The sequence below is a fragment of the Petaurus breviceps genome, unplaced genomic scaffold (assembly GCF_028583685.1).
Source record: "Petaurus breviceps papuanus isolate PSGF00001 unplaced genomic scaffold, PetGlider_PUasm1.0 90617, whole genome shotgun sequence".
In the NCBI taxonomy this organism is placed as follows: domain Eukaryota; kingdom Metazoa; phylum Chordata; class Mammalia; order Diprotodontia; family Petauridae; genus Petaurus; species Petaurus breviceps.
Window position 1 is genome coordinate 3,985,001 of NW_027187287.1, and position 22,337 is coordinate 4,007,337.

At 41.1% G+C, this 22,337-nt stretch overlaps 1 protein-coding gene across 2 annotated transcripts in view; it reads left to right on the forward strand.

Moving 5' to 3' along the window:
* Positions 1 to 22,337, forward strand: part of AATK (apoptosis associated tyrosine kinase) — a 224,685-nt gene that overhangs the window by 156,897 nt on the left and 45,451 nt on the right. The window lies entirely within an intron of this gene.

Here is a 22,337-nt window from a genome sequence, read left to right on the forward strand (position 1 = left end):
TTTGCCACTGGACTCTGGTGACTATGGAGGAGAAAGTGAGGCTGATGACTTTGCACAGCTGTGCCTCACTTAAATCCAATTCACTTGCAAGTCAAGCCATCACTGATGTCATTGGTCCTCTTCAACAACAACAATTGGGACCTGCCTGTAGCTCCATATTGCATTCTTGAATAGTTCAACCAATTCACCATCCACTAACAGTGTATGAATTTGCCTATCCTTTGATAACCCTTCCAAAAATTGTCATTTCCTTCTTCTTTTTTTCACCTTTGGCTGATAGATTTGGATAGCTCTTGTCTTTTTCCAATTTTTATTATTGTTCTTTTTTTAACATAGTTGTAGTCAGTTTTCATGTTGTTGCTCTGAAAGTGCTTTTGTCATTCTGCATTTCTTCCCATATTTCTTTGTATTTGTCAGGGACATCAATATGAGAACTTCCTCTATTGATACAGATTTGCAGTCTTTCAATAACTTTTAGTAGAGAGAGTCACCTTAAGGTTCAAAAAGTTCATCTCAAGTCACATAGCTAGTAAATGTCAGAGGCAGGATTTGAATCCAGGCCTTCCTGACCTAATACTCTTTCCATTTGACCCTGTCATTTCTTATGATATAATGATTTTCATTATCCTTTCATGCCATAATTTCTTTACCCATTCCCCAATTGTTGGACAAATGGGCTATTTCTGGGTTCTTTTTTTTTTGGAGTCATTATATTTTCTATAAATATTTTCTCACAGATGGGTCTTTTTTTCCATGTCAATTACATCCTTAGGATATAGTCCCAGAGTTAATCTCTCTGGATTTTGTTGAGCTCATTATCCTTTTTCTTAAACCTTCCCTAACCCTTCTGATATTGCTATTCCTGACAGGGCTGCTCAGCCACTCAAGTTCATAATCTTCAGATTTAGTTGACTCTTCGTCTCTCTCATCTCTTAAGTATAATCAGTTAACAAATCCCATCGACTGCACACACCACGTTACTTGAATTCATCCCTTCCTCTATTGCTATCAGCCTGTTACAGGCCCTCATTACCAGCTACTTGGATGTTGCAGTAGTTTCCTTATTAGGACTGTTCTAACCCATCTTTCATACATCTGCAAGAATTATCTTTCTTATACACAGGGCTAATGCATGGTTCTCCTCTGTTCAGAAACTTTCACTGGAAAAGGCAACAGAATTAAAATACAATGACCAATTCTAGTTCCTGGGGACAAGTGAAGAAATGCACTTTCTTCCTTTCTGGGGTAAGGAGGGAGACTACAGGTGTGGAAATGTTGCATATATGGTCACAGTAACTTTGCTTAACTGTTTTTCTTTGTTACAAGGGAGTGTTTTATGGGGAGGAAGGCATTACTGTGGTGCAAAATACATAGTACCAAACTTAAAAAAAAAACCCACAATAACAATAAAATGCATTAGTGGCTCCCTATTGGCCACCAAATAAATTTGAACTCTGTCCTGGAATGATCCCACCTTCTCAGCGTTAGGTTATTATCCTTAGAGGCAGGTGGGTGGTACAGTGGTTAGAACCCTAGAAAAAGCTTGAAAACAGGAAAACTTAAGCTCAAATCTTGCCTCAGATACTTACTAGCTTGTGTGATCCTTGGCAAACCACTTAACATCTGAGTGTCATTTTCCTTATCTATAAAAATGAACAGGTTGGGGGCAGCAAGGTGGCTCAGTGAATAGAGCACTAGCCCTGGAGTCAGAAGGACCCGAGTTCAAATTTGGCCTCAGACACTTAACACAAAAACTAGCCTGTGACCTTGGGCAGGTCACTTAACCCTAATTTCCCTACAAAAAAGCAAAAAAAATGAACAGGTTAAATCCGATGGTCTCAAAGGCCCCTTCTGGCTCCAAATCTGTGATCCGATGGTCCTTTGCATGCATAAGCCAAATTGGGCTACTCTCTGCTACCCAGCACACTTAGTATTTTCTTGTCTCTCTCCATCTTTGCCATTTCTCAGGCCTACCATGTCTTCTTTCTCCCTTTTACCTGGAGAAGTTCCTACCTGTCTTTCAAAGCCAAGCTTGCTTAGCTGTAAAGCTACCCCATGATACCCTGCACCCTCACCTTCCCTGTTAGACCTCAAGTAGCACTTTGTTTTTAAACTCTGTATTATCATTTAACACTTTACATTATGGTTTCTGTTTGGGTATTTTATTCTCTTTCCAATCTGTAAATTTCCTGAAATCAGAGACCATGTCTAATATAAACTTTGTATCTCTCTTCCAGTCCATATACCTGATACTTGTTGAATGAGTGAAGGAGTGAATGAATGCTTACAGGTGATTTTACTTCATATTTTAAAGAGTTAGAATTTAGGGGCACTGGATGAGACTCCAAATGCAGGATAAAGTTCACAGAAAAAGATGACCTAGGGGTGGCTAGGTGGTGCAGTGAATAGAGCACCTGCCCTGGAGTCAGGAGGACCTGAGTTCAAATGCGGCCTCAGACATTTAACACTTACTAGATATATGACCTTGGACAAGTCAGTTAACCCCAATTGCCCTGCCTCCTTCCCTCCAGAAAAGAAAAAAAAAGGTGACCTAGAGCCTAATATCGTACATCCCCAGTCCCTAGTACTCTCTGCATTAAGAGGACCATGACTGCTGGGGTGGGAAGTGTTGGTGGCTAAGTCGAGGGCTAGAAGATTGATGTCATCTTTTATCTATCTGCAAGGATGCTGTAAAAATTAGGCCACATTTGAGAACATTACATTCAAATAGTGCTCTTTATTCAAAATCTCAAAGTACTTAGCCAGCAGAAAAAGGGAAGAAAACAGACATTTATTAAATGATTACTGTGTGCCAGGTACTATGCTAAGTGCTTTACAGACATTATCTCACTTGATCCTCCTAATAGCTCTGGGAGGTAGGTACTTTTATGATTCCTAATTAACAGTTGAGGAACCAAGGTGGACAGAAGTTAAATGACTTGCCTAGGATCACTGAGCTAGTTAAGTGTTTGAAGTTGGAATTGAATTTAGGTCTTCCTGATTGTAGGCCCAGTGCCCAACAGCCTCTGACGCAGAACTACAGGGGAGTCTTTTAATGACTGACATTAGAGAATGGGACATGACCCATTTTATATTAATTTGTAAGCTCTTTTACAAAGTGCTTTTATATCTATTCATCTCATTTATTCCTCAAAGCAACCTTAAGAAGTAGGCAAAATAGCTATTAATTATCATCCCCATTTGACAGATGAGAAAAGTGAGGCAAATTAACTGATCCAAAGTCATGCAGCCATTAAGTGTCAGAGCTGGGATTAGCACCCAAGCTTTCTGAAACCAAGGCTAGTGCACAATGCTGCAATGCGTCCTCCATTCACAGGCCCACACTTTGGCCTCTGACAATTCTCAAATTGTACCAGTTTTGTCTCCAGAACATTGCCTGGTTGAACATTGAACATTAATTGGTCTAAAGTTGGAAGGAACTTTAAGAGTCATCTAATTCACCATTCATTTTGTAGATGAGGAGTCTGAGGTCGGGAGATATGAAATGACTTGCCTAAAGGCGTAGAAATACTTCCAGAGCCCTTCTCTGTGCACCATACCACATTGTCTCGTGGTTTCATCCCTAGGCATTTACATAATAGCTTCCTTTAGAGCTTGGCTCTTTAATGATTCAACATCCCCCTCCCCCCCCCACATAGTCAAACCCCTTAATTCCTGCTTTTCCCACAGTGCCCCCCAGTTGCTTCTCAGTGCCTTTTTTTTTGCCAGATGTTTCTTCTTACCACCACTCTCACTCTCCTTCAGAATTTAGTTCTCAGGTCACATGACTAGTGAGGAGAACTAGATGTTTTCTTTGATCCCTATGACCTCTCAAAAACTACTCAACATAAGAATTATGTGCAAGAGATGAAGAAATTGCATTTATCACCAATTGCCTAAGACAGCATTATAGTACTTCTAAGGAGGGTGATATCATTGGGGACTGGAGTGATCAGGAAAGACTATCCCCAGAGGATATGCCATTGCAGGACCTGAGTTTGAATGTGATTTTGCCTTCTGCTTTGGATGAAGCACTTCACTTCTTTACAATTTAGTCTCCTTGTCTATAAAACAAGGGAATTGTACTGAATGATCCCTAAGGTCCCTTCTAATCATAATTTTATGATCCTACTTGGAAAATGGGTGTTAAAAGATGGGCAAGTAGCATTTACATAGTACTTTAAGGTTTGCAGAGCACTTTACAAATATTATTTCTTTTTATAGGACTTTGATGGGCAGAAATGGGGTGGGGGAAGGCCAAAGTACTCATTGTAGACCAGTGTGGCTTGAGGGGAGGATTTGTAAAGTGTAATAGAAGAAGATAAGGAAGACAGGAAACATAGGTTAGGACCAGGTCATTCAGAGTCTTCAGTGAATTAACCAGCTTTTATCATCAGCATTGTGCTAAGCATTGGTAATGCAAAGATAGAAATAACATAGTCCCTGCCATCAAGGAATTTGTGTTTTTATAAGGGGGACAACCTGTACTTTTGTAAGATTATGCAAAATAAATATAAAACATTTGGTAGGGAGTTGAGGGGTGCCAGCAGCTAGGAGAATTGGGAGAATATGTAGAAGAGGGTGCCTGAACTGAAGAAAAGTAGGGACTCAGAGTTAGAGATGAGGAAGTACATTCCAAGCAAGGCCCATGGAAAGATCAGGACAGCCACAGGAGATTAAATGCTGTACGTGAGAAAGGCCAGTTTGGTTAAACTGTGGAAGGGGAACAATGCTTCACATCCCATTTATACGGTCATCCACCCTGGGCCTCTTTCCATCCACTTCTGCCCCACTTCTCCGTACCTGGAACAGCACTCTCCAGAAGAGATCTCCAAAGAACATGCTCCCTTTTCCTCTCCTCCCTCCAAAAGTCAATCCATCCAGCTTTGTAACTCCCACCTTTGGGCTAAATTGAATGAGTGCAAACACATTGAACCTAGCACACCCAGGTTCATGCTTCATTTCTATCCACCCCAGACATTTTGCCATATACCTTGATGCTGCATGGATACCCTCTCCCATCCTCCATCCTCCTCCCTCACCTTATATACCACCCCCTGCGCCTCCCCAGTCTCACTCCGGGACCCACTTTCCATCTCTTGCTGTGGAAACAGTAACCAAATCAATACTATTATTTTTCCAGGACCTGTGCTAGGCTCTAGAAAATATCTGACTGTTTATTACTCTGTAGCTGCACTCACCATCCCTATGATTCTCTGTATAAAAACTCCCTTCCCTGGCCACCACTCCCCTTTATGTGTTTTCTCTTCTTTTAAAATATGTTTCTTGGGGTGGCTAGCTGGTGCAGTGAGTAAAGCACCAGTCCTGGAGTCAGGAGGACCTGAGTTCAAATGAGGCCTCAGAATTTAACACTTACTAGCCATGTGACCTTGGGCAAGTCGTTTAACCCCAATTGCCCTGCCTTCCCCCCTCCAAAAGGCAAAAAATAAAATAAATATGTTTCTTAAGGGTAGGGACTTTCTCACTTATGTATTTGCATTTCTAGGACCTAGCGCAGTTAACACACGTTAAGTTTTTAATAATTGCTTTTTCATTCATTCAGTAAGGCTGGAAGGGTATATTGGGGCCAAGTCATAAAGGGCTTTAAATGCCAAACAGAGAAGATTATAATTGATCCTAGAAGCAGTAGGACACCTTGAGAGTTTAGTGAGGAGTGAGTGACATGCTCAGACTTACACTTTAGTCATATGTTTCAATTGTTGTGAGGGGGGGGGGGTGCGTTCAAAGTGTTGGCACCTGAGGCAAGAAACCCAATTAAGAGGCTCAGCTAAGATGTGAGGAGGGCCTGAACTGGGTGGGGTGGTGGCTATGTGAGTAAAGAGAAGGGGATAAATAAAAGTGAAGTTGTGGAGTTAGAATCAACAGGACTTGGCCACTAATTAGATATTTATGGTGAGGGAGGACGAAGAATTGAGGCTGCAAAACTGGATGATTGGAATGTTGGTTGTGCCCCCCAACAAGAATGGGAGAACTCAGAAGGTCAGGAGGGGAATGAGTTCTGGTTTGGACTTACTGGTGATGTATAACTAGAACTCAAGAAAGAAATTAGGACTGGATAGATAGTTCTGGAGTTACCTGCTAAAAAGTAATATTGAACCAATGAAAACTAATGTGGGGGGGGGGATGGAGGGAAGGGAAGGGGAAGAGAGGAAAGAAGAGAAGAGAAGAGACAACAGAATAAAACTATAGTTAGGGGAGTAAGGCATGAACAAAAGGAACCTGAGAAGGAGCAGTTGGGCAGATAAGAGAACCAAAGAGGGCGTGAGAGAGTGGTCAGCAATGTCACCTGCTCCAGAGAGGCCAAGGAGAATGGCTGAGAAGAGGGCATCAGATTAGACAACTGAGAGAGACCATTGGAGAGGGCAGTTGCAGTTGAATTAAAGTCATATGTTATGTTACGAGGGTTCATAAGAGAGAGAAGAGGACAGGGAGACAAGGAGAGCCGAAAACTTTTTTTTTTTTCTAGGAACTTGGCTGAGAAAGGGATAGTGGGATCAAGTAAAAGTTTTTTAAAGATAAGGAAGACCTGGGCATGTTTGTAGACATCAAGGAAGGAACCATTAGACAGGGACAGATTGGAGTTGAGAGAGAGAGAGAGACAGAGAAAGGGAGAGACAGAGAGAGACAGACAGACAGACAGAGAGAGAGAATGATTGTGTGAGTAACTTGCTAGAAGAGATGGCATAGGATGGGATAAAAGGAACATGTAATGTTAACAGCCACGTCTTCATTACTCTAATAATCAAATAACTAGTTGCTCTCTTCATTACTAGTTTTTACTTCATAATAAATGGTATCTAATATCCAAATAGTATCTAGGGGGGACTGGAGGATGATGTTGAAAGGTTTTGAGATGTCAGTCACAGTAAATGGACACTCTTTTCTCAGTAAAATATAAGAAAATAAGAAAACAAGGTACTCTTCTGAGAGGGTGTGGGGAGGAAGTGACATGGGAAATGTGAGAGAAGGGAAGGTTTGAAATATCCACCCAGATGAATAGGATAAAAAAAACCAAACAATTAGTAAGGGGTACTACCTTGCCGTAGTGAGGGGCCCAGTTGAATAGGATAACATAACTTGGTAGTGAATCCAGGCAACATGATTATGTGACGTCTTCTAGTTTTATTTAGCATCACAGTAAGGATAGAGGAGGCATGAACAGCTGAGGGACAATGGAGCAAGGGATTTGAAAGTAGAAAATTATGTCACGTAGAAACGGTTAACTTTAAGGTCAATGTTTGGAAGGGAGGAAGGTGAAAACCACAGCACGGGTAATAGCATGGTAGATTACTAAGGGTTGGAGGAGGTCATGGTGGTAAGGATGAAGAATAGGATTTGTAGGCATGACCTATAGGGAGAGATGGAATAATAGGAGATTATGGTTGAATATAAGAATTTCAAAATTATTGATCTTGGAAATAGAATACTTAGTGAGGGGAAAACAAGTTTATAGCCATCCCTATGTATGGCTTAGGTATCATGAAAGTAGATTAAAGAGCTAAAAGGAGTTGAGTAATAATAATAATCAGTAGTAGTATTTCCTATGTGTATCTTAGTAGCTAGACTCATAAATATACATTTCATAGTTATTTTCAATGGAATTTCTTCCTGCTGAGTTTTGTCAGTTACAGAGTACAGAAAGGCTAGTGATTTGTGTGCATTTATTCCATACCCTGCTCCTTCACTAAAGTTCTTAATAGTTTCATTTAATTTTTAGATGAATCTCTAGGGTTCTCTAAGTAAACCATCATGTCAGGAGCAAAAAAGTGATAATTTGTTACCTCTTTTCTTATATTTGTAAAGCATTTTGTGGTTCCATATGATGATGAGATCCAAAAATGTATCTCTCTTCTACATTTTAAGTTCATTACCTCTCTGGCAAGAGGTAGGTGGTGTGTCTCATCTTCAGCCCTCTGGACTTTTGGTTTGTCACTTCAGAGTTCTAAATCAGTTATGAAGTCTTCCAAACTTATTTTCCTTCATAATGTTATTACTGTGTAAATTGTTTCTGCTCACTTTATCCTGCATCAATTTATTTTTTATTTTTTTTTGCTTTTTGGGGGGCAATTGGGCTTAAGTAATTTGCCCAAGGTTACACGGCTAGTTTTTGTGTGTGTGTGTGTTAAATGTCTGAGGCCAGAACCGAACTTGGGTCCTCCTGACTCCGGGGCCAGCGTTTTACTCACTGTGCCATCTAGCTGCCCCTATCCTGCATCAATTGATAGGTCTTCTAGTGTCTTCTGAAACTATCAGTTTCACCATTTTTGTATTTCATCATTTCTTATGGCAGAATAATAATACATTGCATTCATAAACCACAATTTATTTAGCCATTCCCCAATGAGAGCATACCTCATTAGCTTCCAATTTTTGGTCACTGAAAAAAAAGCTGCTATAAATATTTTGAAACATATAGGTCCTTTTCTTCTTTCTTCCTTTGCTTTAGCAGTATAATCCTAGTAATTGGTATAGTTAGACCAAATTATATACACATTTTTGCAGACTTTTGGGTATGGTTCTAAATGTCTTTCCACTTCACACCTATACCAACAATATGGCCTGTTTGCCCATAGCCTTTCCATTTGTCATTTTCATCACATCATCTTTGCCAGTCTTGTGGGTGTAAGGCAGAAACTTAAACTTCTTTTATTTTGCATTTCTTTAATTATTAGTGATTTAAAACATATTTTCATGTTTCTTGATAGCTTAGATATTTTTCCTTTGAAAACTGCCTTTTCATATCCTTTGACAATATATCTATAATATATCTAATATATCTTAAAATTTAAATCAATTCTCATATATCTTAGATATAAGACCTTTATCAGAGAAAACTGCTGCAAAGACTTTTTTTCTCCTATTACCTGGTTTCCCTTCTGATTTTCACTACATTAGATTTGTTTGTATAAAAACTTTCAAATTTGATATTATTTAAATTCTCCATTTTTTCTTGTATGAGACTATCACTTGTTTATTCATGAACATGCGACCTTTTATAGGTAGGTCATGTAACCATTTAGTGCTTGTCTTGGTATATGATAAGAGTTGTTAGTCTATAATTACTTTCTACCAGTCTGCCTGGTAGAAGGCAGAAGACTGGGTAATCTTCCCAGCAGTTTGACTAAATCAAATGAGTCCTTCCCCCATTAACTTGAGTTTTTAGGTTTATGGAATACTATGCTACTGTGTTTGCTTCCATTGTATGTACCTAATCTGTTCCACTGATTGATTGCTATTTTTTAAAAAACCACTATGAAAATGTTAATGATTACTGCATTGTAGTACATTTTGAGATCTGGTACTGATAGACATTCTTCCTTACCACTTTTTTTTTTCATTATTACTCTTGAGATTCTTGACTTTTTCTTCTTCTATATGAATTTTATTATTTTTTCTAGTTCTAGAAAATATTCCTTTGGTAGTTTGATTAGTACAGTACTGAATAAGTAAGTTAATTTAGGTGGTATTGGCATTTTTATTATTTTGTTGTGACTTACCCTGAAGCAATTAATGTTTCTTAAATTGTTATGGGCTATCTTCTTCTTTAAAAAAGGGCTGGGGGTTATAGTTAGATTCATGTAGTTCCTGAGTAAATCTTGGTAGCTCTACTCCTAAATATTTTATAGCTTCTATGGTTATTTAAAATGGAATTTCTCTTTCTATCTCTTCCTGCTGGATATTGTTGGATATATTCAGGACTGCTCATGATTTATGTAGATTTCTCGTATGTTCAACAACTTTCCTGAAGTTATTACTTCAATTAATTTTAGTTAATTCTCTAAGGTCCTCTAAGTCAATGGTGTCAAATAGAAACAGGCCATAATAATAAACTAAACCATAATAAGGATCCCTGTGGGTTGTATATTAACTTAGAAAACCACATATTAACATTATCTACATTTTATTGCATTTTATTCATTTTGATAAATATTTCCCAATTACATTTTGCCATCCTGGAGGGTGTTAGAGCTGCTCCATGTTTGACGCCTCTGCTCTAAGTCCATGGTCATGTCATCTATAAAAGGTGCTACTTTGATATCCTCTTGACCTCTGCGTATTCTCCTTACCCAGTTTTCTTTTGCTTGCTGTGTCCTGACTTGGTGGATATATTTGGGGACATGTGTCACATAGTGGGGGACACCAGGGGATGGTATGAGTGGCTTGTTTTTGGAGTGACACAGTGGCAGGGGAACTGGTGTAGTGCAGACAAGTGCCAAAACCTTTTAGCCCTTGTCTAGTTCAAGCCCTTCTTGAAGTACTAAATTCCCTTGACAATGTAACTGACAGATGGTCTCGACTCCAGAACTATCGGTACCAGGATGACACTGCCACAGAGAGCAGAGTTTTCACTGAAGCAGTAGCATAGCAGTTAGAAGTCTACATTTGTTGTTAAGAAAATCTAGGTTCAAATCCCCCCTGTGACATTTATTAGCTGTCCAACCATGAGCAAGTTACCTGATTAGAAAGTCTAAGCCTCAGGCAGTCTTCTCAGACTGTTGTGTAGGTGGGTTGCCATCTTGCTTGATCAAAGGGGTTCCAAAACTGACAAAGAAGCAGAGGTCATTGACATATTACAGGTTACAAGGCTCTGGGTTACTCCCACCCATCCCCATCTCTGCTATGGGGCTGGGTGAGGAGCAGGGCCCTTCTTTGACTATCAGAGGAGTACTTCCTATCTCCCCACTCCTCAGAGCCTCATTGTACTATCGAGTCAACTTTCCTAGGAAATGGAAGCCTCATTTGATTGGTGTACTATCCCTCACACTTGCAGACCCTCTCCAAGCCCAGACATTAATCGTGTGTGTGTGTGTGTGTGTGTGTGACAGAGAGAGAAACATGTCTGTCAACTATTAGATATAATTATGAGGGGACAGCTGGGTGGCACAGTGGATAGAATCCTGGGCCTGAAGTGAGGAAGACTCTTTCTGAGTTCAAATCTAGCTCCAGACACTTACTAGCTGTGTGACCCTGTACAAGTCCCTTAACCCTGTTTGCCTCAGTTGCCTCATCTAAGCTGGAGAAGGAAATGGCAAATGATTCCAGTGTCTTTGCCAAGAAAACCCCCAAAGGGGTCGTGAAGAGTTAGATATGAAGGAAAATGACTAAACAAAATTTTTGGGGGGTAGGGGGCAAAGGCAAGGCAATTGGGGTTGTGACTTGCCCAAGGTCACACAGCTAGTTAAGTATCAAGTGTCTGAGGTGGGTCAGTGCTTTATTCACTGTACCACCTAGCTGCCCCTAAACAAATTTTTTTAGGATCCAGCTAGGTGGCTCAGTGGATAGCACACTGGGTCTGGAGTCAGGAAGATTTGACTTCAAAGCCAGCCTCAGACACTTACTAGCTATGTGACCCTGAGCAAGTCACTTAATCTCTGTCTGCCTTAATCCACTGGAGAAGGACATGGCAGACTCCTCCAGTGTCCTTGCCAAGAAAACCCCATGCAAGGTCACAAAGAGTCAGATATTACCAAACAAGGAGAATTAATAACATCAACAGCATGAGTCCAAGGCTGAAGGACCAGTCTTTGCCTGTGTGGGTTATTTTGCTTCATTGTGTGCCTTAACAAACTGACACCCAAACTCTGGCCAGTCATTGTCCAGTATGCATACAATGGTCACAAGAAAAATGAGATGACATTGTATCAGTGACTTTCACCCACCTTTCTCCGCTGGTGCCCTTTTCCCATAAAAGGGATTTTGGATTCACATAGTTTGGGGCAGGAGAATAAATATAAAGAGAATAAATACAGTATGGTTAGATGCAAGGAAGTCTGGGGGGGGGAGGGCACTAGCAGTTTGGGCGGGGCGGGAATCAGAAGAGGATTCATGTAGAAGGTGGTGCTTGAGCTGTACCTTGAATGAAGATAGGGATTCTATGAAGCTGACATGAGGCAGTGCATCCCAGGCCTGAGAGGGAGGAGATGAAGTGTCAGATGGGAAGCACAGGGGAAAAGCTAGTCTGGCTGCATCACAATATAGGGGGAGGAGGTGCATTGTAATGAACAGTGAATGAATATGGAAAGATAGGTTGAGGGCAGGTTATTGAAAGGCTTTAAAAACCAAATGGAGGAGTTTATATCTCTACAAGGAAAATCACTTAGCAACAGTGTGTAGGATGGGCTGGGACCTGAGGCAGGGACATTGATTGTGAGTCCATTGTTGTTGGTATTCAGTCCTTTCAGCTGTGTCTGACTCCATGACTCCATTTGGGGTTTTCTCTTGGCAAAGATGCTAGAGCAGTTTGCCATTTCCTTCTCTCTCTTTTTTTTTTTTAACAGAGGAAGAAACTAAAGCAAACAGGGTTAAGTGACTTGCCCAGAGTCACAAAGCTAAGAATTATCTGAGACTGGATTTGAACTCATAAAGATGAGTCTTCCTGATTCTCGAGCTGTGGCAGCAAGCACCCCAAGCCTCCCCAGGGTGTCTGCCTGCCAACACAGGTTCTTGGATCTGCTTTGATAAAGGAAAGCAACTCAAAATGGGTTAACAAGCTTACTTTAATCAGTCAAATATGTATCGTTTACCTCGTTCAGGGCAAAAAGGTCAGCACCCTGAACTTCAAAGTATACAGGCAGAATTATCAAGACAGAAACAGATCAAGTAGACAGCTTTCCAAACTGTCCAATCCATACCAAATCAACATCTGGGTTTCAACATCTGGGTTTTTCAAAGCCGGGGGGCTCTGGACAACGGCTTCCCAGAATCCATATCAAATCACAGAACACTTCTCAAAGTGAGCCCCAAAACAAAGCTACACATCAGGGCTTATATAGCCTTCTCCTGGCTCAGAGAATGTAACAACCTTTTGGACCCACTGGCCAATCAAAAAGTATCAACTGAAAAACAAGCCTCCCACCCCAGGCTCCAGGTGTACGTTAGCCTAGGGGCAGGGAAGATCTTTAAATTTGCATTTCCATTACACAAGCCTTCTAGCTCCCATTGTAATACCCTAAATTAGAGGTGATCAGGTCCGGACTTAAAGCATTGGTTGTATGAATCAATAAAAGGGATCAGATCTGAGGCAGAAAGATCTGTGGAGGCAGAAACAATAAGATTTGGCATTTGGTTGGATATGTTGGATGAAGAAGAGTGAGGAGTCCAGGATAATGCCAAGATTCTGAACCTAGGAGAGTGGAAAATTTTGGTACCTTCGACAGAAACAGAGAAGTTTAGAAGCAGAAGAGTGGGGTTTTGAGGAAAAGATAATGAGTTCTGTTTTGGACATGTTGAGTTTGGGATGTCTCTGGGGAATGTCCAGTAGACAACAGGAGATGTGGGACTGAAGCTCAGGGGAGAGACTGGGGCTGTATAGATAGATCTATAAGTTATTGGTATAGAGATCATAACTTAACCCATAGAAGCTGATGAAAGGAATGTAGAAAGAGAAAGGCCTAGGACAGAATTTTGGGGGAAGACTCCAGGTGAGAGGGCATGATACAGATGAGGATCAGTTAGGTGGGTAGGAAGGAAAACCAGGAGAGAACAGTGTTATATAAAAAAACAACCATAGAAAAGAGAGAATCCAGGACTTAAGAGGGCGGTCAGCAGTGCAGCAGAAAGGTCAAGAAGGTTTAAAACTTAGAAGAGACCATCATATTTGGTAATTAAGAGATTAATGGTATCTAACACAATTCCAAAGGACTCATGGTGAGAAATGCCATTCAGCTCCAGGGAAAGAAATGATGTGATGCAAATGCAGATCAATGCATACTTTTTAAACCTATTTTTTCTTGTTTTTTTGGTCTGTGTTTTCTTTCACAACGCGATTAATATGGAAATGTGTTTTGGCTGATTTCACATGTGTAACCTATATCAAATTGCTTGCCGTCTCAAAGTGAGAGGGAGGGAAAGAATATGGAACTTAACATTTTAAAAAGAAAATGTTAAAAAAAATTTTTTACATGTAATTGGGAAAAAAAGAAAATACTTGAAAAAAAAAAGAGATCATTGATAACTTTGAAGAGAGGAATTTCAATTGGCTGATGAGGTTGGATGCCAGATTGCAAATGATTGAGGAATGAAGGAGATAATGAAGAAAGACTAGGAGTTTTCTAAGAATTTGGATGAGAAAGGGAAAAGAAATATAGACTGATAGCTTGGGGGGATAGTAGGGTCTAGTGCAGGTTTTTTTTTTAAGGGTGCCAAAGACAGGGACTTGCTTGAAAGCACAGTAGGGAAAGAACTAGTAGATAGTCAGAAGTGGAAGATTAGAGAGGGTAGGGATGGTTAAAGTTGTATTCTGTCGCAGAAGAGAGGAGGGTCACTTATGGTAACTTATGGAAGCATTGGCTTTAGTAAGAAGGGCCACCTCATTGTTAAAGACTGTAGGAAAAGAGTGGGAAATGATGTCAAGGGATTTTGAGATGAAGAGAAGGACAAAAAGAGTTAGCTCAAACCAAATGCCCTCAGTTTCCCTTTAGAAAAGTTATTAAGGGGGCAGCTAGGTGACTCAGTGAATAGAGCACTGGTCCTGGAGTCAGGAGGACCTGAGTTCAAATCCAGCCTCAGACACTTAACCCTTACTAGCTGTGTGGCCTTGGGCAAGTCACTTAACCCCACCTGCCCTGCCTTCTCCCCTCCAAAAAGCAAAAAAAAAAAGATAGGTGGATATCAGCTATTTATTTCCTATACCATAAAAGAAATGCTTGTAACACAAAAGGTTCATAGGTGCACGTTAACAAATATTTAAAACATGAAACAATACCCATCACTTATAGTACCCTTCTGGGAGATAAAGACAGCTTTGTAGGTCTACTCAATAGATATTGCCCACTGACCTTGGATCTTTATTGTCCAGATCTTCTGATAAATCAGGATATGACTTGGGCTTCTTCAGTCCAACATCTTCCTGCCAATGGTCATCTTTTCCTCCAATAAGCTTTTGTGGAAATCATGTCCTTCTGGACAGTCAACACCTGACTTATAAACTCCAGAACTTTCTTCCTCACAGTGTCACCAATAGATCTGGAAACATCCATTTCTCAGGGTTGTTAAAGAAACATAAAACAAAAGCCAGAGACATGAGGCCCAGTCTCATGCTCTTCTGGTTAAGTATGAATTCTTGCTGCCATGCACATGGGTTGCCATTTGTACCTGGAGCAGGGGTGGTGGTCTGGAGTGGGGAGGAAGAGGAGAGAAATCCCCTCCCTTCTCCTTGCTGGAACCTCAAAGGAGAGGCTGCCAGAATCTCAATCCATGATCAAATGAGGACTCCTCTAAAGAATTGGGAAGCTGTCTCCCCAGCTCCTTATAACCCACACAATAGGCAGCTTTTCCTGTTTCAGTCACTAGTCTTCTTGGACACAGTTGCCAGTCATAAGGGGCATATTAGGACCAATCAAGGGCTGCCTGTAAAGGACCAGCATATGCAGTCCACTAGCAGGGACCAGAACATGTGTTTAATCCATCATACCCCTCTCCCCAGTTAAATATTTACTGTCTCCATCCAATTAATTGCAGTGCTTTTGGTACTATTGCCCATATTCTCAGTTCTTGAACATTCTTTGTGGACCTGGGGAGGATCAAACACCCAGTCATTCCAGTTACACCAGAAATAAATAACTATAAGTACATGTGCAGCTGATGGAACATCAGAATGGTTATTGTCTTGTGTAAAAGTGCTATATGGTATACACGTGCTTAGAATTGGCTGGTGAGACATCCAAGAAAGCTAGAAATAGATATGGGGAGTCTAGAATCCATCTCCTGGCTCAAAACTGGAGAGGATGTGGCACAGTGGAAAGAATCCTAGAGTGGTAGCCAGGAGACCAGGGTTCTTGTCTCAGCTTTGCCACCAACTAGCTATGCCACCTTCTCCTCTGTGAGCCTTATTTTCATCTTGTGTAAAATGGGGTGATGATATGATCCCCAAGGATCCTTCCAGCTCTGACATTTTCCAAAGACAAATCTAGATGACATTTTTTTGTTCAGATGAGACTTTTAAATGCTCATTAGAAAGGAATTCCAGTTATTGAAGCTAAATAGAGCAGATCTCTGTTTAGAATAAATATGCTCTATATTTTCTGAGAAAATTGAGGCTTTTTGTCCGTTTGTTTTTGCCTGAATGCTAGAAACTGGTAGTCAGCTGGATTCTTGGTGAATCCTAGACTTGAGGTAGGATTTTTAATGTGAGTTAAGATGATTTCCACTATCTTGCTTCTTTCCTCTCCCTACCAACTCACAGATCCCAAATCTGTCTACCTTCCACCTCCTTAATGGGTGTGTAGAAAGAACCTGAGCTTCACTGAGGTACTTTGGGATCTGGGATATCTGCCACATCACCCCAAGCATTCACTACTTTTTTTTTTTCCAGAAGTGTACTTGCCAAGGCCAAAGAGAGAACCATAACTTTCCTTGGCTAGGGTTTGCTCAGTGCATTCAAATAGACCTTTCCAAAGGGAAGGACAGCATGTGCCCTAATTATGTCTGACTTCTGAGCCAAATTCCACCTCCAGTAACTGCATTCTGCCCACCTAAATTCCACAGGCAGTCCCTCCTGGGTACATTCTTGTTTTTGCCCCCAGTTGCTTAAATTGTCCTTGTTGTATTTGGTTACTAGGACTCATGCTCTGTTCCTCCTTCACCATCTCCCTTAGACATGGAGCTGATGGAAAGCTCCCTCTCCAGAGTGGACAGATAGGGGGCCGTTCATTTCTTAACATGTTGTGTGACTCAGAGAGACCATCTGGGACCAGAAATCAGCACCTACCTCTCAAGGACAGAAAGGGAGACGACAGGCATGAAGCAGGATTTCCATTATAAACAAATTAGAGGAGCAAGGAAGAAAATAACTTTTTGTGGCTGTCACCAAACCTGGGTTAAAGTAGATTGTAGGAGATAATGCAGAAAGCTTCTCTGGGAAAGGTCTTATATCTAAGATAAATAAAGAACTGATTTAGATATGTAAGAACAAGAGCCATTCCCCAATGGTCAGAGAATAAGAGCAAGCAGTTTTCAGCGGAAAACAAAGTTATCAACAAGCATATAAAATCTATTACTAGTAAAGAAATGCAAAAGTTGAAAAAAAAAAAAAAAGAAAATGGCATTTGTTAGAGGGGCTATGGGAAAACAGGTACACTAATGTAGTGTAGCTGTGAATTGATCCAGTCATCCTGGATGCAATTAGGAACTTTGTCAGTCCTCATTCCATCATTACACTCTGCATACCCTTCTCCTCAAGGGGGCGCAGTGCTCTCTCATCATTAAAGGGTGTGGAGAATAACATAGGGCTAATAAGGGAACCCTGGTATCTGACCTCTGGACTTTCTTAGTATCTCATCACTCCCAGATCTTCATTCAACTACAACTGGTACAGTAGATGGAATGCTGGACTTGGAATTAAAGAAGACCTGAGTTCAAATCCAGCCTCAAACACTAGCTCTGTGGCCCTGGGCAAGTCACTGAACTGCTGTCTGCCTCCATTTACTCAGTTGTAAAATGGGGAGCCCAATAGCACCTATTGCACCAGATTATTTTAAGGATAAACTCAGAAAATCTTTGTGAGGTGCTTAGCACAATGCCTAGCATATAGTAAATATTTGGTCCCTCCCTTCCCTTCTTTCCAGGTGGGTTTGAGTTTGTTCTTGGCTTTGGGGATGTTGTAGCATCTAGGTTCATTCCCATAATCAGAACTGGTTTAGACTTATACCACAAAAAAGGTGAATGAATAAATTAAAAAACCTCTATTAAGCACTTACTATGTCTGAAACATTGTGCTGCTTACTGAGGATACAAGGAAAGCTGAGATAATCTCTGTGGTTACCAGGAGGTCACATCATCATGCAGGAAACAATGCAGAGAGGAGCTTTCAGATACAAGTTGGATGGAAAGACCTACCCTTAGGATATAGAAGTAGAATAGATGTAATGCATCTTCTTTATTGTCGTTTCTACTAGCAAAACCATATCTACTTCTCATATTGAACTGTTTGACTTTACCAAAGACTATGGTGGCTGGAAGTTTCTTTTTCCTGTCTTGAGTAGCTGTGTCCAGTGATGAAGAGTGTTGCCCTCCCCTTGACATAAGGAAGAAAGAGACTGCAGAATGAGATGTAAAATTTCAAGCCCAGCCAATTCAGGGATTTGTTTTGCTTGACGATGCATAATTTGTTACAAAGGTCTTATTTTTCTTTCTTTTTCTTCCCCTTCAGGAGGGTTTGGATAGGGATAGGGTTTGAAGCTGTGGATAGTGTAGAAGGAAGGAAGCAAGCAGGACAGGGAGATGGGACTTCTGGGTAGCCAACTTTTTCAAGAAAGTGAAGTCATCCCAAAGGGAACTCATATAGGAATTGGACAGTGAAGAATGGTTGAGAAATTCTTGTCTGTCTGAGTCGGGTAACCATCTGGAGAGGGGAGACTGGGAGATGCATCACCATGGTGATGGCAGGGAAGTAAGTGGCCACTTTTGCTACTTCTCAGTATGGGCAGTTGGGAGCTTTCAGGGGAAGAAAAATGTGTGTGTGTGTATGCATGTATTCTTGCATATGTTTACACACTCTCTGGCTCCACCTGTAATCATATATTAGAAGCTTTCCCAGAGGGCTGGAGAGAATAATTAGATGTTGCCCAGAAAAGCATGGGAAAATGATTTTTTTCAATGTGAAATACGTCGTTTTCTATTAAGGAATTAGACTGGTGTGCCATAATTTTTTTTGTTTTGTTTCTGTGGAGGAGAGGTAAAGAAATTGGGATTAAATGACTTGCTCAAGGTTACACAGCTAGTAAATGTCAAATATCTGAGGCCGAATTTGAACTCAGGTCCTCCTGACTCCAGGGTCAGTGCTCTATTCACTGCACCACCTAGCTGCCCCAGTGCCATAGTTTTTATCAGGATGATGTTAACTTGTGAAATTAATGGGCATGTGCATCATTTACTTCAGTTGTCCCTAACTATATACAAGTTACTCTGAAAGCTGCCTGAGTTTTGTCTGTATAGCGATTATACAAGGGGTTTGGAGCTTCTCCACGTTTAATATAAGTTGGACTCTCATGCCTGTCTTTGGGGGTTTTGTTAGTCACTGACCTATCTCTGTGTCTGACTTCCACTTTCAAAAGCAGCGTCCATGGTCCTGTACTCAAGTTGGCTTGGAGGCCTGTCTCCAGACTATCTGGCATAAGTGTAGGAAAGGATGTTGGATCAGATATGCAGATACCTGGGTCTGTGTTGGAGGGGAAATTAGCCTTCCAGCTAAAGACCCAGCATCCCCAGAGGTAGCAGGCTGGGCAGACTGGGTGGATGTTGGAGCATGGGGAAGGGAAAGGGATGTGCCAGGGCCAGGAATTCAAGGCCTCTATCCCTGTGGCTGTTCCCAGTTGGCATTTCTGTGTAGTAGCAGCGTTGCCCAGTGGCCAGTCCTGGTACTGCAGGCTTCCCAATCCACACTAAACACAGTTTATATTCCAGCTCTCCTCTCCTCTCTGTTTTTCTTCTCTCTGTTCTGGAGCCAGGTAGATTCCATTGTTTGGTCCTGACTTCCTGCTGCCCATCGGGAGGTCTCTGTCATCAGATTCCATACTCATCAATTACATCTTGTGCTGAGGTACCAGGAATGTGTCTCCCTGGGGAAGAAGTGTCTCTTAGAGGGGTGAGCAGCATTTCCGGGAGTTCTTAATCTTTCCCTCCTACATAAACTAGGGTATAATAGAAGGAGCCCTGAATCAGGAGTCCAGAAGCCTAGGCTTTAGCTCCAGTTTGCCACTAACTCCCTCTCTGGTGCAGGCAATTAATTTCTGTTCTATGAAAGCCTCAGTTTATCCATCTGTAACATGAAGGGGTTAGATATTCTTGAATTGCTCTCAGAATAAGCAGGTGGTTTTCCTAATAATCTCTTCCCTGATGAGAGCACCCAGAGGAGGGGACCCTAAATGTTCAAGAACTCTGAGGCCTGGCCATAGAAAGACCTGTTGAAGGAACTGGAGTTGGCTAGTCTGGAGAAGAGGCAAAAGCTTGTGTTGGGGGTAGAAGAGGGAAGGGAGGATGGCATGATAACTATCTTCAAGTACCCCAAGGGCCATTACATAAGCAAGTGGGATCGGACTTGTTCTTTCTGGCCCCAGCAGGCAGAACTAGGAGTAATGGGTAGAAGTTACAGAGTAATGAACTTTAGCTTCATGGAAGGAAAAATTTCCCAACAATTAGAACTGTTGCAGAGCGGAATGGTCTCTCTTAGGAGGTAGAGGCTTCCTCCTAGCTGGAGGAGATCTTCAAGTAAGTGCAAGACCACTTGTCAGGTCTATTATTTTGGGAATTCTTGTAGAGGGGTGTACTAGCTACGCAAGGAAGCCCCTTCCATCCTTGAAATTCATTGATTCTGTGACAAAATAAAGTTCCCTCCTAGCTCTGCCATTCTAGGACTATGGAGAATCATAGGTTATCAGGTGCAAGTACTACATTGAGGGGTTTGAGGGGATTCTGTGGCTTCCTTTGAGGATATGGAGAAAGGGAATGGAACAATCTTGAACCATGGGAACTTTTGGACTAAGGTGTGCTGGCATACCCCTCTGGTGATGCAGTCACTATGTCCCTCCCAATTCTCTTCTTGTTGGTTTCATCCACTGCCAAGACTCCAGGAGGTTTATGTAAGGAAGGATAAGCTGGATAAGACTCTGGGACTTTGGTACTTGGCCTACCATGGGATGCTATACCTTTAGTACATGGGCTATACAGAAGGGTAGAATTTTCCTCAGAGAATTGATAGTTTGTTGAGTTAACCTATATTCTTGTTGAATAGAGAGGGAGGAAGCTGCAGTGACCTAAGCTCCTGGAATCTCTACTCATCTTATTTATTTCTGTTGCCATTGTCTTCCCAAATGGCCAAAGGTGCTGTCATCTTCTCTGTCATTCATGTCAAAATTTCAGAGTCATCTTTGATTCTTCCCTGTCACTCATCCCAAAATCCAGTCAGTCATCTAGTTCTATTAATTCTGCATCCACAGTATGGATGATAGTCAAGCCTTTAACTTCCTTTCCACTCAGACTGTGGCCACCCTAATTCAGGTTTTCATGGCCTCCTACCTGGTCTTCCCTCCTTTCTCTCCCTATTCAGTCTGCCATTCCTATTTAATCTTTCTGATGCTCAGATCTGATTCTTTCCACTCCCCTGCTCAAAAAATTTCAGAGGCTACTTGGTGTCTATTAGATAAAATACAAACTCCTTGGTCAGTTTGCTATTTATGACCCTTCACTATCTACCTATAGACTCATTTCCCATGATTCTACTTCACAAACTCTGAATTCTAACCAAATCAGGATATTAGCTGACCTTGCCCTGAACTCTTCGGGCTCAGTGCATGCATGCATGACCTCCCCCATGACCCAAACATATTCCTTCCACCTCTCCACAAGTTAAATTATATTCCAAGGCATAGCCCAGGTCCTACCTTCTGAATAAAGCCTTTCCTGACCTCACTCCATTGTCCATTCCACTTTAACACTACACCTGGAGTCAGGAAAACCTGAGTTTAAATCTGACCTCAGACACTAGCTATATGAACATAGGCAAGTCACTTAATCTCTGTAAAATGGGGTAACTCCCAGGGTTATTGTTAGGGTCAAATGGTGTGAGGCAATAATATTTGTAAAGCACTTTGCAAAACCTTAAAGAGCTATACAAATGCTGAGCATTATTATTGTTGCTGCTTTTGTTGTATCTGTTCCTTCTCCAATTTTCTTATTCCCAGTATTTAGATCTCTTCTTTGACCTTATTATACCCTACAGAGCTCTGAAAATTAACTGCGACAAAGTAAAATAAGTTTGTTGATGTACACAAAGAACCTTGCAACTTTTTACTTAAAAAAAACTTTTTAATATGCAATGTCCTCCTTTTTTTTGCAATTGCTTGTTTTACATGATTTAGTATTAACTTCACAAAATTTTGACCTATCACCTATTTTGACCTATTACCCTAATTATTCATCATGAAACCACACTTATGACATTGGAGATTAAGTACACCTTATACAAACAGCTCATTTTTCCAAATCTAGCCATAGTTCATAGATGGATTTTTTTCCCCCAAGCAGGATTTAAATAAAATGAGTTCCCAGATCCTTTAAGCATGGTTATCTCTGTCTTTTGGGTAAATTCCTTAACTTTTTGTTGACATGTGGCATCATGCAAAGTTGTGTGATAGTATTCCATCTCTAGTTGGGTATCTGTAATTTCAGAATGATTCTGCTTCTCAGTATATCAATATATTTGTCAGAGTTCATCATTGCCTCAATAGGGATGTAACTTCCAGATCCCCTGGAAGTTAAAAAATTCCCCCAAACACTTTTTGGGTATGGATGCTTTATAGCCTGATGAGAATGCCCAGATA